The 13,598-nt window shown below is 45.2% G+C and overlaps 6 non-coding genes and 46 pseudogenes across 6 annotated transcripts; all 52 read right to left on the bottom strand.

Annotated features, from left to right (window-relative positions):
• Positions 1-149: 149 nt before the first annotated feature.
• On the bottom strand, positions 150-268 carry LOC142155133 (5S ribosomal RNA; annotated as a pseudogene).
• An 84-nt stretch (positions 269-352) lies between these two features.
• Positions 353-471, bottom strand: LOC142154253 (5S ribosomal RNA; annotated as a pseudogene).
• Positions 472-550: 79 nt separating this feature from the next.
• On the bottom strand, positions 551-669 carry LOC142154779 (5S ribosomal RNA; annotated as a pseudogene).
• An 81-nt stretch (positions 670-750) lies between these two features.
• On the bottom strand, positions 751-869 carry LOC142154763 (5S ribosomal RNA; annotated as a pseudogene).
• An 81-nt stretch (positions 870-950) lies between these two features.
• LOC142153387 (5S ribosomal RNA) lies at positions 951-1,069 on the bottom strand. The gene has a single exon (XR_012691521.1). It is a non-coding gene; the product is annotated as a 5S ribosomal RNA (ribosomal RNA).
• A 284-nt stretch (positions 1,070-1,353) lies between these two features.
• LOC142155236 (5S ribosomal RNA) lies at positions 1,354-1,471 on the bottom strand (annotated as a pseudogene).
• Positions 1,472-1,552: 81 nt separating this feature from the next.
• Positions 1,553-1,671, bottom strand: LOC142155584 (5S ribosomal RNA; annotated as a pseudogene).
• Positions 1,672-1,752: 81 nt separating this feature from the next.
• Positions 1,753-1,871, bottom strand: LOC142154983 (5S ribosomal RNA; annotated as a pseudogene).
• Positions 1,872-1,953: 82 nt separating this feature from the next.
• Positions 1,954-2,072, bottom strand: LOC142155310 (5S ribosomal RNA; annotated as a pseudogene).
• Positions 2,073-2,153: 81 nt separating this feature from the next.
• On the bottom strand, positions 2,154-2,272 carry LOC142156399 (5S ribosomal RNA). The gene has a single exon (XR_012692466.1). It is a non-coding gene; the product is annotated as a 5S ribosomal RNA (ribosomal RNA).
• Positions 2,273-2,513: 241 nt separating this feature from the next.
• Positions 2,514-2,632, bottom strand: LOC142154163 (5S ribosomal RNA; annotated as a pseudogene).
• Positions 2,633-2,713: 81 nt separating this feature from the next.
• Positions 2,714-2,832, bottom strand: LOC142154869 (5S ribosomal RNA; annotated as a pseudogene).
• Positions 2,833-2,913: 81 nt separating this feature from the next.
• On the bottom strand, positions 2,914-3,032 carry LOC142155443 (5S ribosomal RNA; annotated as a pseudogene).
• Positions 3,033-3,111: 79 nt separating this feature from the next.
• Positions 3,112-3,230, bottom strand: LOC142155770 (5S ribosomal RNA). The gene has a single exon (XR_012691861.1). It is a non-coding gene; the product is annotated as a 5S ribosomal RNA (ribosomal RNA).
• Positions 3,231-3,311: 81 nt separating this feature from the next.
• On the bottom strand, positions 3,312-3,430 carry LOC142153599 (5S ribosomal RNA; annotated as a pseudogene).
• An 80-nt stretch (positions 3,431-3,510) lies between these two features.
• Positions 3,511-3,629, bottom strand: LOC142156375 (5S ribosomal RNA). Its single transcript, XR_012692442.1, has one exon. It is a non-coding gene; the product is annotated as a 5S ribosomal RNA (ribosomal RNA).
• Positions 3,630-3,709: 80 nt separating this feature from the next.
• Positions 3,710-3,828, bottom strand: LOC142155081 (5S ribosomal RNA; annotated as a pseudogene).
• An 80-nt stretch (positions 3,829-3,908) lies between these two features.
• On the bottom strand, positions 3,909-4,027 carry LOC142155060 (5S ribosomal RNA; annotated as a pseudogene).
• A 392-nt stretch (positions 4,028-4,419) lies between these two features.
• Positions 4,420-4,538, bottom strand: LOC142153940 (5S ribosomal RNA; annotated as a pseudogene).
• Positions 4,539-4,982: 444 nt separating this feature from the next.
• On the bottom strand, positions 4,983-5,101 carry LOC142154351 (5S ribosomal RNA; annotated as a pseudogene).
• An 80-nt stretch (positions 5,102-5,181) lies between these two features.
• LOC142153356 (5S ribosomal RNA) lies at positions 5,182-5,300 on the bottom strand. Its single transcript, XR_012691491.1, has one exon. It is a non-coding gene; the product is annotated as a 5S ribosomal RNA (ribosomal RNA).
• An 82-nt stretch (positions 5,301-5,382) lies between these two features.
• LOC142155224 (5S ribosomal RNA) lies at positions 5,383-5,501 on the bottom strand (annotated as a pseudogene).
• Positions 5,502-5,581: 80 nt separating this feature from the next.
• Positions 5,582-5,700, bottom strand: LOC142155032 (5S ribosomal RNA; annotated as a pseudogene).
• A 474-nt stretch (positions 5,701-6,174) lies between these two features.
• Positions 6,175-6,293, bottom strand: LOC142155307 (5S ribosomal RNA; annotated as a pseudogene).
• An 81-nt stretch (positions 6,294-6,374) lies between these two features.
• LOC142153444 (5S ribosomal RNA) lies at positions 6,375-6,493 on the bottom strand (annotated as a pseudogene).
• A 246-nt stretch (positions 6,494-6,739) lies between these two features.
• On the bottom strand, positions 6,740-6,858 carry LOC142156337 (5S ribosomal RNA). Its single transcript, XR_012692404.1, has one exon. It is a non-coding gene; the product is annotated as a 5S ribosomal RNA (ribosomal RNA).
• An 83-nt stretch (positions 6,859-6,941) lies between these two features.
• LOC142154641 (5S ribosomal RNA) lies at positions 6,942-7,060 on the bottom strand (annotated as a pseudogene).
• Positions 7,061-7,142: 82 nt separating this feature from the next.
• LOC142154344 (5S ribosomal RNA) lies at positions 7,143-7,261 on the bottom strand (annotated as a pseudogene).
• Positions 7,262-7,710: 449 nt separating this feature from the next.
• LOC142155142 (5S ribosomal RNA) lies at positions 7,711-7,830 on the bottom strand (annotated as a pseudogene).
• An 80-nt stretch (positions 7,831-7,910) lies between these two features.
• LOC142153852 (5S ribosomal RNA) lies at positions 7,911-8,029 on the bottom strand (annotated as a pseudogene).
• Positions 8,030-8,112: 83 nt separating this feature from the next.
• Positions 8,113-8,231, bottom strand: LOC142154697 (5S ribosomal RNA; annotated as a pseudogene).
• A 285-nt stretch (positions 8,232-8,516) lies between these two features.
• On the bottom strand, positions 8,517-8,635 carry LOC142154465 (5S ribosomal RNA; annotated as a pseudogene).
• Positions 8,636-8,718: 83 nt separating this feature from the next.
• On the bottom strand, positions 8,719-8,837 carry LOC142155107 (5S ribosomal RNA; annotated as a pseudogene).
• An 83-nt stretch (positions 8,838-8,920) lies between these two features.
• LOC142155240 (5S ribosomal RNA) lies at positions 8,921-9,039 on the bottom strand (annotated as a pseudogene).
• Positions 9,040-9,119: 80 nt separating this feature from the next.
• Positions 9,120-9,239, bottom strand: LOC142154430 (5S ribosomal RNA; annotated as a pseudogene).
• Positions 9,240-9,322: 83 nt separating this feature from the next.
• Positions 9,323-9,441, bottom strand: LOC142154771 (5S ribosomal RNA; annotated as a pseudogene).
• Positions 9,442-9,522: 81 nt separating this feature from the next.
• Positions 9,523-9,641, bottom strand: LOC142153829 (5S ribosomal RNA; annotated as a pseudogene).
• An 81-nt stretch (positions 9,642-9,722) lies between these two features.
• LOC142154686 (5S ribosomal RNA) lies at positions 9,723-9,841 on the bottom strand (annotated as a pseudogene).
• An 80-nt stretch (positions 9,842-9,921) lies between these two features.
• LOC142155025 (5S ribosomal RNA) lies at positions 9,922-10,040 on the bottom strand (annotated as a pseudogene).
• Positions 10,041-10,432: 392 nt separating this feature from the next.
• Positions 10,433-10,551, bottom strand: LOC142153939 (5S ribosomal RNA; annotated as a pseudogene).
• A 247-nt stretch (positions 10,552-10,798) lies between these two features.
• LOC142154844 (5S ribosomal RNA) lies at positions 10,799-10,917 on the bottom strand (annotated as a pseudogene).
• An 80-nt stretch (positions 10,918-10,997) lies between these two features.
• On the bottom strand, positions 10,998-11,116 carry LOC142154737 (5S ribosomal RNA; annotated as a pseudogene).
• Positions 11,117-11,197: 81 nt separating this feature from the next.
• On the bottom strand, positions 11,198-11,316 carry LOC142154855 (5S ribosomal RNA; annotated as a pseudogene).
• Positions 11,317-11,398: 82 nt separating this feature from the next.
• Positions 11,399-11,517, bottom strand: LOC142154196 (5S ribosomal RNA; annotated as a pseudogene).
• Positions 11,518-11,597: 80 nt separating this feature from the next.
• On the bottom strand, positions 11,598-11,716 carry LOC142155193 (5S ribosomal RNA; annotated as a pseudogene).
• A 246-nt stretch (positions 11,717-11,962) lies between these two features.
• On the bottom strand, positions 11,963-12,081 carry LOC142154182 (5S ribosomal RNA; annotated as a pseudogene).
• Positions 12,082-12,163: 82 nt separating this feature from the next.
• Positions 12,164-12,282, bottom strand: LOC142153948 (5S ribosomal RNA; annotated as a pseudogene).
• Positions 12,283-12,362: 80 nt separating this feature from the next.
• On the bottom strand, positions 12,363-12,481 carry LOC142155126 (5S ribosomal RNA; annotated as a pseudogene).
• An 81-nt stretch (positions 12,482-12,562) lies between these two features.
• LOC142154421 (5S ribosomal RNA) lies at positions 12,563-12,681 on the bottom strand (annotated as a pseudogene).
• Positions 12,682-12,762: 81 nt separating this feature from the next.
• Positions 12,763-12,881, bottom strand: LOC142155129 (5S ribosomal RNA; annotated as a pseudogene).
• Positions 12,882-12,963: 82 nt separating this feature from the next.
• Positions 12,964-13,082, bottom strand: LOC142153893 (5S ribosomal RNA; annotated as a pseudogene).
• Positions 13,083-13,328: 246 nt separating this feature from the next.
• On the bottom strand, positions 13,329-13,447 carry LOC142154455 (5S ribosomal RNA; annotated as a pseudogene).
• Between the last annotated feature and the right edge of the window lie 151 nt (positions 13,448-13,598).

Genomic DNA, 13,598 nt, shown 5'->3' with positions numbered 1-13,598 from the left:
TACTAACCAGGCCCGGCCCTGCTTAGCTTCCAAGATCAGGCTTGTTCAGGGTGGTGCGGCTGCAGGTGTTGGTTTCCTATTGACCTACATCTCTTATACATCTCAAAACCAGCATTGAAGGAAGCCGGAACAAGAGAGAAAAAAATAAAGGCCTAGAGCACCTGGTATTCCCAGGTCGTCTCCCATCCAAGTACTAACCAGGTACAGCCCTGCTTAGCTACCAAGATCAGACGAGATTAGGCTTGTTCAGGGTGGTGTGGCTGTAGGTATTGGTTTCTTAATGACCTACATCTCTTATACATCTGAAAACCAGCATTGAAGGAAGCCGGAACAAGAGAGATAAAATAAAAAAGGAATACAGCACCTGGTATTCCCAGGTGGTCTCCCATCCAAGTACTAACCAGGCCTGGCCCTGCTTAGCTTCCAAGATCAGACAAGATTGGGCTTGTTCAGGGTGGTGTGGCTGTAGGTATTGTTTTCTATTGACCTACATCTCTTATACATCTCAAAACCAGCATTGAAGGAAGCCGGAACAAGACAGAAAAAAAAAGGCCTACAGCACCTTGTATTCCCTGGTGGTCTCGCATCCAAGTACTAACTAGGCCTGGCCCTGCTTAGCTTCCAAGATCAGACGAGATTGGGCTTGTTCAGGGTGGTGTGGCTGTAGGAATTGGTTTCTTATTGACCTACATCTCTTATACATCTAAAAACAAGCATTGAAGGAAGCCGGAACAAGAGAGAACAAAAAAAGGCCTACAGCACCTTGTATTCCCAGGTGGTCTCCTATCCAAATAATAACCAGGCCAAGCCCTGCTTAGCTTCCAAGATCAGATGAGATTGGGTTTATTCAGGGTGGTGTGGCTGTAGGTATTGGAATCCTAATGAACTACATCTCTTATACATCTCAAAACCAGCATTGAAGGAAGCCGGAACAAGAGAGAAAAAAAAAAGGCCTACAGCACCTGGTATTCCCAGGTGGTCTCCCATCCAAGTACTAACCAGGCCTGGCCCTGCTTAGCTTCCAAGATCAGATGAGATTGGGCTTGTTCAGGGTGGAGTGGCTATAGGTATTGGTTTCCTATTGACCTACATCTCTTATACATCCCAAAACCAGCATTGAAGGAAGCCGGAACAAGAGAGAAAAAAAAAAGGCCTACAGCACCTGGTATTCCCCGGTGGTCTCCCATCAAAGTACTAACTAGGCACGAAGCTGCTTATCTTTCAAGATTAGACGAGATTGTGCTTGTTCAAGGTGGAGTGGTTGTAGGTATTGGTTTCTTATTGACCTACATCTCTTATACATCTCAAAACCAGCATTGAAGGAAGCCGAAACAAGAGAGATAAAAAAAAAAAGGCCTACAGCAGCTGGTATTCCCCGGTGGTCTCCCATCCAAGTACTAACCAGGCCTGGCCCTGCTTAGCTTCCAAGATCAGACGAGATTGGCTTGTTCAGGGTGGAGTGGCTATAGGTATTGGTTTCCTATTGACCTACATCTCTTATACATCCCAAAACCAGCATTGAAGGAAGCCGGAACAAGAGAGAAAAAAAAAAGGCCTACAGCACCTTGTATTCCCAGGTGGTCTCCTTTCCAAATTATAACCAGGCCAAGCCCTGCTTAGCTTCCAAGATCAGATGAGATTGGGTTTATTCAGGGTGGTGTGGCTGTAAGTATTGGATTCCTAATGAACTACATCTCTTATACATCTCAAAACCAGCATTGAAGGAAGCCAGAACAAGAGAGAAAAAAAAAAGGCCTACAGCACCTGGTATTCCCAGGTGGTCTCCCATCAAAGTACTAACCAGGTCCGGTCCTGCTTAGCTTCCAAGACCAAACGAGATTGGGCTTGTTCAGAGATGTGTAGCTGTAGGTATTGGTTTACTATTGACCTACATCTCTTATAATCTCAAAACCAGCATTGAAGGAAGCCGAAACAAGAGAGATAAAAAAAAAAGGCCTACAGCAGCTGGTATTGCCAGGTGGTCTCCCATCCAAGTACTAACCAGGCCTGGCCCTGCTTAGCTTCCAAGATCAGACAAGATTGGCCTTGTTCAGGGTGGTGTGGCTGTAGGTATTGGTTTCCTATTGACCTACATCTCTTATACATCTCAAAACCAGAATTGAAGGAAGCCGGAACAAGAGAGAAAAAAAAAAGGCCTACAGCACCTGGAATTCCCAGGTGGTCTCCCATCCAAGTACTAACCAGGCCCGTCCCTGCTTAGCTTCCAAGATCAGACGAGATTGGGCTTGTTCAGGATGGTGCGGCTGTAGGTATTGTTTTCCTATTGACCTACATCTCTTATACATCTAAAAACCAGCATTGAAGGAAGCCAGAACAAGAGAGAAAAAAAAAAGTACTAACCAGGCCCGGACCTGCTTAGCTTTCAAGATCAGACGAGATTGGGCTTGTTCAGGGTGGTGTGGCTGTAGGTATTGGGTCCCTATTGACCTACATCTCTTATACATCTCAAAACCAGCATTGAAGGAAGTCGGAACAAGAGAGAAAATAAAAAATGCCTACAGCACCTGGCATTCCCAGGTGGTCTCGCATCCAAGTACTAACCAGGCCCGGCTCTGCTTAGCTTCCAAGATCAGACGAGATTGGGCTTGTTCAGGGTGGTGTGGCTGTAGGTATTGTTTTCCTATTGACCTACATCTCTTATACATCTACAAACAAGCATTGAAGGAAGCTGGAACAAGAGAGAAAAAAAAAAAGCCTATAACACCTGTTATTGCCAGGTGGTCTCCCATCCAAGTACTAACCAGGCCTAGCCCTGCTTAACTTCCAAGATCAGACGAGATTGGGCTTGTTCAGGATGGTGTGGCTGTAGGTATTGGTTTCCTATTGATCTACATCTCTTATACATCTCAAAACCAGCATTGAAGGAAGCCGGAACAAGAGAGATAAAAAAAAGGCCTACAGCAGCTGGTATTGCCAGGTGGTCTCCCATCAAAGTACTAACCAGGTCCGGCCCTGCTTAGCTTCCAAGATCAAACGAGATTGGGATTGTTCAGAGATGTGTAGCTGTAGGTATTGGGTTTGTATTGACCTACATCTCTTATAATCTCAAAACCAGCATTGAAGGAAGCCGGAACAAGAGAGAAAAAAAAAGGCCTACAGCACCTGGTATTCCCAGGTGGTCTCCCATCCAAGTACTAACCAGGCCCGGCCCTGCTTAGTTTCCAAGATCAGATGAGATTGGGCTTGTTCAGGGTGGTGTGGCTGTAGGTATTGTTTTCCTATTGACCTACATCTCTTATACATCTAGAAACCAGCATTGAAGGAAGCCGGAACAAGAGAGAAGAAAAAAAGGCCTACAGCACCTGTTATTCCCAGGTGGTCTCCCATCCAAGTACTTACCAGGCCCGGCTCTGCTTAGCTTCCAAGATCAAACGAGATTGGGCTTGTTCAGGGTGGTGTGGCTGTAGGTATTGGTTTCCTATTGACCTACATCTCTTATACATCTCAAAACCAGCATTAAAGGAGGCCGGAACAAGAGAGAAAAAAAAAAGCCTACAGCACCTGGTATTTCTAGGTGGTCTCCCATCCAAGTACTAACCAGGCCCAGCCCTGCTTAGCTTCCAAGATCAGACGAGATTGGGCTTGTTCAGGGTGGTGTGGCTGTAGGTATTGGTTTCCTATTGACCTACATCTCTTATACATCTCAAAACCAGCATTAAAGGAGGCCGGAACAAGAGAGAAAAAAAAAAGCCTACAGCACCTGGTATTTCTAGGTGGTCTCCCATCTAAGAACTAACCAGGCCTGGCCCTGCTTAGCTTCCAAGATCAGACGAGATTGTGCTTGTTCAGGGTTGTGTGGCTGTAGGTATTGGCTTCCAAATGACCTACATCTCTTATACATCTCAAAACCAGCATTGAAGGAAGCCGGAACAAGAGAAAAAAAAAAAAGCCTACAGCACCTGGTATAACCAGGTGGTCTGCCATCCAAGTACTAACCAGGTCTGGCCCTGCTTAGCTTCCAAGATCAGATGAGATTAGGCTTGTTCAGGGTGGTGTGGCTGTAGGTGTTGCTTTCCTACTGACCTACATTTCTTATACATCTCAAAACCAGCATTGAAGGAAGCCGGAACAAGATAGAAAAAAAAAGGCCTACAGCACCTGGTATTCAGGGTGGTTTGGCTGTAAGTATTGATTTCTTATTGACCTACATCTCTTATACATCTCAAAACCAGCATTGAAGGAAGCCGGAACAAGATAGAAAAAAAAAAAGCCTACAGCACCTGGTATTCCCAGGTGGTCTCCCATAAAATTACTAACCAGGCCTGGTCCTGCTTAGCTTCCAAGATCAGGCTTGTTCAGGGTGGTGTGGCTGTAGGTATTGGTTTCCTATTGCCCTACATCTCTTATACATCTCAAAACCAGCATTGAAGGAAGCCGGAACAAGAGAGAAAAAAAAAAAGTCTACAGCACCTGGTATTCCCAGGTGGTATCCTATCCAAGTACTAACCAGGCCCAGCCCTGCTTAGCTTCCAAGATCAGATGAGATTGGGCTTGTTCAGGGTGGAGTGGCTGTACATATAGATTTCCTAATGACCTAAATCTCTTATACATCTCAAAACCAGCATTGAAGGAAGCCAGAACAAGAGAGAAAAAAAAAGGCTTACAGCACCTGGTATTCCCAATTGCTTAGCTTCCAAAATCAGACGAAATTAGGCTTGTTTAGGGTGGTGTGGCTGTAGATATTGGTTTCCTTCTGACCTACATCTCTTATACATCTCAAAACCAGCATTGAAGGAAGCCGGAACAAGAGAGAAAAAAAAAAGGCCTACAGCACCTTGTATTCCCAGGTGTCCTCCCATCCAAGTACTAACCAGGCCTGGACCTGCTTAGCATCCAAGATCAGACGAGATTGTGCTTGTTCAGGGTGGTGTGGCTGAAGGTATTGGTTTCCTATTGACCTACATCTCTTATACATCTCAAAACCAGCATTGAAGGAAGCCGGAACAAGAGAGAAAAAAAAAGGCCTACAGAACCTGGTATTCCCAGGTGGTCTCCCATCAAAGTACTAACCAGGTCCGGCCCTGCTTTGCTTCCAAGATCAGACGAGATTGTGCTTGTTCAGGGTGGTGTGGCTGTAGGTATTGGTTTCCTATTGACCTACATCTCTTATACATCTCAAAACCAGCATTGAAGGAAGCCGGAACAAGAGAGAAAAAAAAAGGCCTACAGCACCTGGTATTCCCAGGTGGTCTCCCATCAAAGTACTAACCAGGTCCGGCTCTGCTTAGCTTCCAAGATCAGACGAGATTGGGCTTGTTCAGGGTGGTGTGGCTGTAGGTATTGGTTTCCTATTGACCTACATCTCTTATACATCTCAAAACCAGCATTGAAGGAAGCCGGAACAAGAGAGAAAATAAAAAAGGCCTACAGCACCTGGTACTCCCAGGTGGTCTCCCTTCAAAGCACTAACTAGGTCCGGCACTGCTTAGCTTCCAAGATCAGACGAGATTGTGCTTGTTCAGGGTGGTGTGGCTGTAGGTATTGGTTTACTATTGACCTACATCTCTTATACATCTCAAAACCAGCATTGAAGGAAGCCGGAACAAGAGAGAAAAAAAAATGCCTACAGCACCTGGTATTCCCAGGTGGTCTCCCATCAAAGTACTAACCAGGTCTGGCCCTGCTTAGCTTCGAAGATCAGACGAGATTGTGCCTGTTCAGGGTGGAGTGGCTGTAGGTATTGGTTTCCGAATGACCTACATCTCTTATACATCTCAAAACCAGCATTGAAGGAAGCCAGAACAAGAGAGAAAAAAAAAAGGTTTACAGCACCTGGTACTCCCAGGTGGTCTCCCTTCAAAGTACTAACTAGGTCCGGCACTGCTTAGCTTCCAAGATCAGGCTTGTTCAGAGTGGTGTGGCTGTAGGTATTGGTTTCCTATTGACCTACATCTCTTATCATCTCAAAACCAGCATTGAAGGAAGCCGGGACAAAAGAGAGAAAAAAAAAAGGCCTACAGCACCTGGTATTCCCAGGTGGTCTCCCATCCAATTACTAACCAGGCATGGCACTGCTTAGCTTCCAAGATCAGACTAGATTGTGGTTGTTTAAGGTGGAGTGGCTGTAGGTATTGGTTTCTTAATGACCTACATCTCTTATACATCTCAAAACCAGCATTGAAGGAAGCCGGAACAAGAGAGGAAAAAAAAAAAGGCCTAGAGCACCTGGTATTCTCCGGTGGTCTCCGATCCAAGTACTAACCAGGCCTGGCCCTGCTTAGCTTCCAAGATCAGACCAGATTGGGCTTGTTCAGGGTGGTGTGGCTGTAGGTATTGTTTTTCTATTGACCTACATCTCTTATACATCTAAAAACCAGCATTGAAGGAAGCCGGAACAAGAGTGAAAAAAAAAAAGCCTACAGCACCTGGTATTCCCAGGTGGTCTCCCATTCAAGTACTAACCAGGCCTGGCCCTGCTTAGCTTCCAAGATCAGATGAGATTGAGCTTGTTCAGGGTGGTGTGGCTGTAGGTATTGGTTTTCTATTGACCTACATCTCTTATACATCTCAAAACCAGCATTGAAGGAAGCCAGAACAAGAAAGAAAAAAAAAAGGCTTACAGCACCTGGTATTCCCAATTGCTTAGCTTCCAAGATCAGACGAAATTAGGCTTGTTCAGGGTGGTGTGGCTGTAGATATTGGTCTCCTACTGACCTACATCTCTTATACATCTCAAAACCAGCATTGAAGGAAGCCAGAACAAGAGAGAAAAAAAAATGGCCTACAGCACCTGGTATTCCCAGGTGGTCTCCCATTCAAGTACTAACCAGGCCCGGCCCTGCTTAGCTTCCAAGATCAGACGAGATTGGGCTTGCTCAGGGTGGTGTGGCTGTAGATATTGGTTTCCTAATGACCTACATCTCTTATACATCTCAAAACCAGCATTGATGGAAGCCGGAACAAGAGAGATAAAAAAAAAAGGCCAACAGCACGTGGTATTCCCAGGTGTTCTCCCATCCAAGTACTAACCAGGCCTGGCCCTGCTTAGCTTCCAAGATCAGATGAGATTGGGCTTGTTCAGGGTGGTGTGGCTGTAGGTATGGTTTTCCTATTGACCTACATCTCTTATACATCTAAAAAACCAGCATTGAAGGAAGCCGGAACAAGAGAGAAAAAAAAAAAGTCTACAGCACCTGCTATTCCCAGGTGGTCTCCCATCCAAGTACTAACCAGGCCCAGCCCTGCTTAGCTGCCAAGATCAGACGATATTGGGCTTGTTCAGGGCGGTGTGGCTGTAGGTATTGGTTTCCTATTGACCTACATCTCTTATACATCTCAAAACCAGCATTGAAGGAAGCCGGAACAAGAGAGAAAAAAAAAAAGGCCTACAGCACCTTGTATTCCCAGGTGGTCTCAAACCCAAGTACTAACCAGGCCAAGCCCTGCTCAGCTTCCAAGATCAGATGAGATTGCGCTTTTTTTAGGGTGGTATGGCTGTAGGTATTGGATTCCTAATGAACTACATCTCTTATACTTCTCAAAACCAGCACTGAAGGAAGCCAGAACAAGAGAGAAAAAAAAAAGGCTTACAGCACCTGGTATTCCCAATTGCTTAGCTTCCAAGATCAGATGAGATTAGGCTTGTTCAGGGTGGTGTGGCTGTAGATATTGGTTTCCTACTGACCTACATCTCTTATACATCTCAAAACCAGCATTGAAGGAATCCGGAACAAGAGAGATAAAAAAAAAGGCCTACAGCACCTGGTATTCCCAGGTGTTCTCCCATCCAGGTACTAACCAGGTCTGACCCTGCTTAGCTTCCAAGATCAGATGAGATTGCACTTTTTTTAGGGTGGTGTGGCTGTAGGTATTGGTTTCCTAATGATCTACATATCTTATACATCTGAAAACCAGCATTGAAGGAAGCCGGACCAAGAGAGAAAAAAAAAAGCCTACAGCACCTGGTATTTCCAGGTGGTCTCCCATCCAAGTACTAACCAGGCCCAACCCTGCTTAGCTTTTAAGATCAGACGAGATTAGGCTTGTTCAGGGTGGTGCGGCTGTAAGTATTACTTTCCTAATGACCTAAATCTCTTATACATCTCGAAACCAGCATTGAATGAAGCCGGAACAAGAGAGATAAAAAAAAAAGGCCTACAGCACCTTGTATTCCCAGGTGGTCTCCCATCCAAGCACTAACCAGGCCCAGCCCTGCTTAGCTTCCAAGATCAGATGAGATTGTGCTTGTTCAAGGTGGAGTGGCTGTAGATATTGGTTTTCTAATGACCTACATCTCTTATACATCTCAAAACCAGCATTGAAGGAAGCCGGAACAGGAGAGATAAAAAAAAAAAGGCCTACAGCACCTGATATTCCCAGGTGGTCTCCCATCCAAGTACTAACGAGGTCTGGCCCTGCTTAACTTCCACGATCAGACGAGATTGCGCTTTTTTTATGGTGGTCTGGCTATAGGTATTGGTTTCCTAATGAGCTACATCTCTTATACATCTGAAAACCAGCATTGAAGGAAGCCGGAACAAGAGAGAAAAAAAAAAGGCCAACAGCACCTGTTATTCCCCGGTGGTCTCCCATCCAAGTACTAACCAGGCCCAACCCTGCTTACCTTTCAAGATCAGATGAGATTGGGCTTGTTCAGGGTGCTGTGGCTGTAGGTATTGTCTTTCTAATGACCTACATCTCTTTTACATCTTAAAACCAGCATTGTAGGAATCCGGAACAAGAGAGATAAAAAAAAAAGGCCTACAGCACATGGTATTCCCAGGTGTTCTCCCATCCAAATACTAACCAGGTCCGGCCCTGCTTAGCTTCCAAAATCAGACGAGATTGGGCTTTTTCAGGGTGGTGGGACTGTAGGAATTGGTTTCTTATTGACCTACATCTATTATACATCTCAAAACCAGCATTGAAGGAAGCCAGAACAAGAGAGGAAAAAAAAAAAGGCCTACAGCACATGGTATTCCCAGGTGGTCTCCCATCCAAGTGCTAACCAGGCCTGGCCCTGCTTAGCTTCCAAAATCATACAAGATTGGGCTTGTTCAGGGTGGTGTGGCTGTAGGTATTGGTATTCTATTGACCTACATCTCTTATACATCTCAAAACCAGCATTGAAGGAAGCCGGAACAAGAGAAAAAAAAAAAGGCCTACAGCACCTGGTATTCCCAGGTGGTCTCCCATCCAAGTACTAACCAGGTCTGGCCCTGCTTAGCTTCCAAGATCAGATGAGATTGTGCTTTTTTTAGGGTGGTGTGGCTGTAGGTGTTGTTTTCTTAATGACTTACATCTCTTATACATCTGAAAACCAGCATTGAAGGAAGCCAGAACAAGAGAGGAAAAAAAAAAAGGCCTACAGCACCTGGTATTCCCAGGTGGTCTCCCACCCAAGTACTAACCAGGCGTGGCCCTGCTTAGCTTCCAAAATCAGACAAGATTGGGCTTGTTCAGGGTGGTGTGGCTGTAGGTATTGTTTTCATATTGACCTACATCTCTTATAAATCTAAAAACCAACATTGAAGGAAGCCGGAACAAGAGAAAAAAAAAAAAGGCCTACAGCACCTGGTATTCCCAGGTGGTCCCCCATCAAAGTACTAACCAGGTCTGGCCCTGCTTATCTTCCAAGATCAGACGAGATTGGGCTTGTTCAGGGTGGTGTGGCTGTAAGTATTGGTTTTATAATGAACTACATCTCTTATACATCTCAAAACCAGCATTGAAGGAAGCCGGAACAAGAGAGAAAGAAAAAAGGCCTACAGCACCTGGTATTCCTAGGTGGTCTCCCATCTAAGAACTAACCAGGCCCGGCCCTGCTTAGCTTCCAAGATCAGACGAGATTGTGCTTGTTCAGGGTTGTGTGGCTGTAGGTATTGGCTTCCAAATGACCTACATCTCTTATACATCTCAAAACCAGCATTGAAGGAAGCCAGAACAAGAGAAAAAAAAAAAAGCCTACAGCGCCTGGTATAACCAGGTGGTCTGCCATCCAAGTACTAACCAGGTCTGGCCCTGCTTAGCTTCCAAGATCAGATGAGATTAGGCTTGTTCAGGGTGGTGTGGCTGTAGGTGTTGCTTTCCTACTGACCTACATTTCTTATACATCTCAAAACCAGCATTGAAGGAAGCCAGAACAAGAGAGAAAAAAAAAAGGCCTACAGCACCTGGTATTCAGGGTGGTTTGGCTGTAGGTATTGATTTCTTATTGACCTACATCTCTTATACATCTCAAAACCAGCATTGAAGGAAGCCGGAACAAGAGAGAAAAAAAAAAAGCCTACAGCACCTGGTATTCCCAGGTGGTCTCCCATAAAATTACTAACCAGGCCTGGCCCTGCTTAGCTTCCAAGATCAGGCTTGTTCAGGGTGGTGTGGCTGTAGGTATTGGTTTCCTATTGCCCTACATCTCTTATACATCTCAAAACCAGCATTGAAGGAAGTCGGAACAAGAGAGAAAAAAAAAAGTCTACAGCACCTGGTATTCCCAGGTGGTATCCTATCCAAGTACTAACCAGGCCCAGCCCTGCTTAGCTTCCAAGATCAGATGAGATTGGGCTTGTTCAGGGTGGAGTGGCTGTACATATAGATTTCCTAATGACCTAAATCTCTTATACATCTCAAAACCAGCATTGAAGGAAGCCAGAACAAGAGAGAAAAAAAAAGGCTTACAGCACCCGGTATTCCCAATTGCTTAGCTTCCAAAATCAGACGAAATTAGGCTTGTTTAGGGTGGTGTGGCTATAGGTATTGGTTTCTTAATGACCTACATCTCTTATACATCTCAAAACCAGCATTGAAGGAAGCCGGAACAAGAGAGATAAAAAAAAAAGGCCAACAGCACCTGGTATTCCCAGGTAGTCTCCCATCCAAGTACTAACCAGGCCTGGACCTGCTTAGCTTCCAAGATCAGACGAGATTGTGCTTGTTCAGGGTGGTGTGGCTGTAGGTATTGGTTTCCTATTGACCTACATCTCTTATACATCTCAAAACCAGCATTGAAGGAAGCCGGAACAAGAGAGAAAAAAAAATGCCTACAGCACCTGGTATTCCCAGGTGGTCTCCCATCAAAGTACTAACCAGGTCCGGCCCTGCTTTGCTTCCAAGATCAGTCGAGATTGTGCCTGTTCAGGGTGGAGTGGCTGTAGGTATTGGTTTCCTAATGACCTACATCTCTTATACATCTCAAAACCAGCATTGAAGGAAGCCAGAACAAGAGAGAAAAAAAAAAGGTCTAGAGCACCTGGTATTCCCAGGTGGTCTCCCATTCAAGTACTAACCAGGCCTGGCCCTGCTTAGCTTCCAAGATCAGACGAGATTGGTCTTGTTCAGGGTGGTGTGGCTGTAGGTATTGGTTTCCTATTGACCTACATCTCTTATACATCTCAAAACCAGCATTGAAGGAAGCCGGAACAAGAGAGAAAATAAAAAAGGCCTACAGCACCTGGTACTCCCAGGTGGTCTCCCTTCAAAGTACTAACTAGGTCCGACACTGCTTAGCTTCCAAGATCAGACGAGATTGGGCTTGTTCAGAGTGGTGTGGCTGTAGGTATTGGTTTCCTATTGACCTACATCTCTTATCATCTCAAAACCAGCATTGAAGGAAGCCGGAACAAGAGAGAAAAAAAAAAGGCCTACAGCACCTGGTATTCCCAGGTGGTCTCCCATCCAATTACTAACCAGGCACAGCACTGCTTAGCTTCCAAGATCAGACGAGATTGAGCTTGTTCAGGGTGGTGTGGTGGTAGGTATTGGTTTTCTATTGACCTACATCTCTTATACATCTCAAAACCAGCATTGAAGGAAGCCAGAACAAGAGAGAAAAAAAAAAGGCTTACAGCACCTGGTATTCCCAATTGCTTAGCTTCCAAGATCAGACAAAATTAGGCTTGTTCAGGGTGGTGTGGCTGTAGATATTGGTTTCCTACTGACCTACATCTCTTATACATCTCAAAACCAGCATTGAAGGAAGCCAGAACAAGAGAGAAAAAAAAATGGCCTACAGCACCTGGTTTTCCCAGGTGGTCTCCCATTCAAGTACTAACCAGGCCCAGCGCTGCTTAGTTTCCAAGATCAGACGCGATTGGGCTTCCTCAGGGTGGTGTGGCTGTAGATATTGGTTTCCTAATGACCTACATCTCTTATACATCTCAAAACTAGCATTGCTGGAAGCCGGAACAAGAGAGATAAAAAAAAAGGCCAACAGCACGTGGTATTCCCAGGTGGTCTCCCATCCAAGTACTAACCAGGCCTGGCCCTGCTTAGCTTCCAAGATCAGACGAGATTGGGCTTTTTCAGGGTGGTGTGGCTGTAGGAATTGGTTTCATATTGACCTACATCTCTTATACATCTCAAAACCAGCATTGAAGGAAGCCGGAACAAGAGAGAAAAAAAAAAGCCTACAGCACCTGGTATTCCCAGGTGGTCTCCCATCAAAGTACTAACCAGGTCTGGCCTTGCTTAGCTTTGAAGATCAGACGAGATTATGCTTGTTCAGGGTGGAGTGGCTGTAGGTATTGGTTTCCTAATGACCTACATCTCTTTTACATCTCAAAACCAGCATTGAAGGAAGCCAGAACAAGTGAGGCAAAAAAAAGGCCTACAGCACCTGGTATTCTCAGGTGATCTCCGATCCAAGTACTAACCAGGCCCGGCTCTGCTTAGCTTCCAAGATCAGACGGAATTGGGCTTGTTCAGGGTGGTGTGGCTGTAGGTATTGTTTTCCTATTGACCTACATCTCTTATACATCTAAAAAACCAGCATTGAAGGAAGCCGGAACAAGAGAGAAAAAAAAAAGTCTACAGCATCTGCTATTCCCAGGTGATCTCCCATCCAAGTACTAACCAGGCCCAGCGCTGCTTAGCTTCCAAGATAAGACGATATTGGGCTTGTTCAGGGTGGTGTGGCTGTAGGTATTGGTTTCCTATTGACCTACATCTCTTATACATCTCAAAACCAGCATTGAAGGAAGCCGGAACAAGAGAGAAAAAAAAAAAGGCCTACAGCACCTTGTATTCCCAGGTGGTCTCCCATCCAAGTACTAACCAGGCCAAGCCCTGCTCAGCTTCCAAGATCAGATGAGATTGGGTTTGTTCAGGGTGGTATGGCTATAGGTATTGGATTCCTAATGAACTACATCTCTTATACATCTCAAAACCAGCATTGAAGGAAGCCAGAACAAGAGAGAAAAAAAAAAGGCTTACAGCACCTGGTATTCCCAATTGCTTAGCTTCCAAGATCAGATGAGATTAGGCTTGTTCAGGGTGGTGTGGCTGTAGATATTGGTTTCCTACTGACCTACATCTCTTATACATCTCAAAACCAGCATTGAAGAAAGCCAAAACAAGAGAGAAAAAAAAAAGGCCTACAGCACCAGGTAATCCCAGGTGGTCTCCTATTCAAGTACTAACCAGGCCTGGCCCTGCTTAGCTTCCAAGATCAGACGAGATTGGGCTTGTTCAGGGTGGTGTGGCTGTAGGTAGTGGTTTCCTATTGACCTACATCTCTTATACATCTCAAAACCAGCATTGAAGGAAGCCGGAACAAGAGAAAAAAAAAAAAAGGCCTACAGCACCTGGTATTCCCAGGTATTCTCCCTTCAAAGTACTAACTAGGTCTGGCACTGCTTAGC

The sequence above is a fragment of the Mixophyes fleayi genome, chromosome 4 (assembly GCF_038048845.1).
Source record: "Mixophyes fleayi isolate aMixFle1 chromosome 4, aMixFle1.hap1, whole genome shotgun sequence".
NCBI lineage: Eukaryota > Metazoa > Chordata > Amphibia > Anura > Limnodynastidae > Mixophyes > Mixophyes fleayi.
The sequence above is the reverse complement of the archived record's forward strand: the minus strand, read 5'-3'. Positions and strand labels throughout refer to the sequence as shown.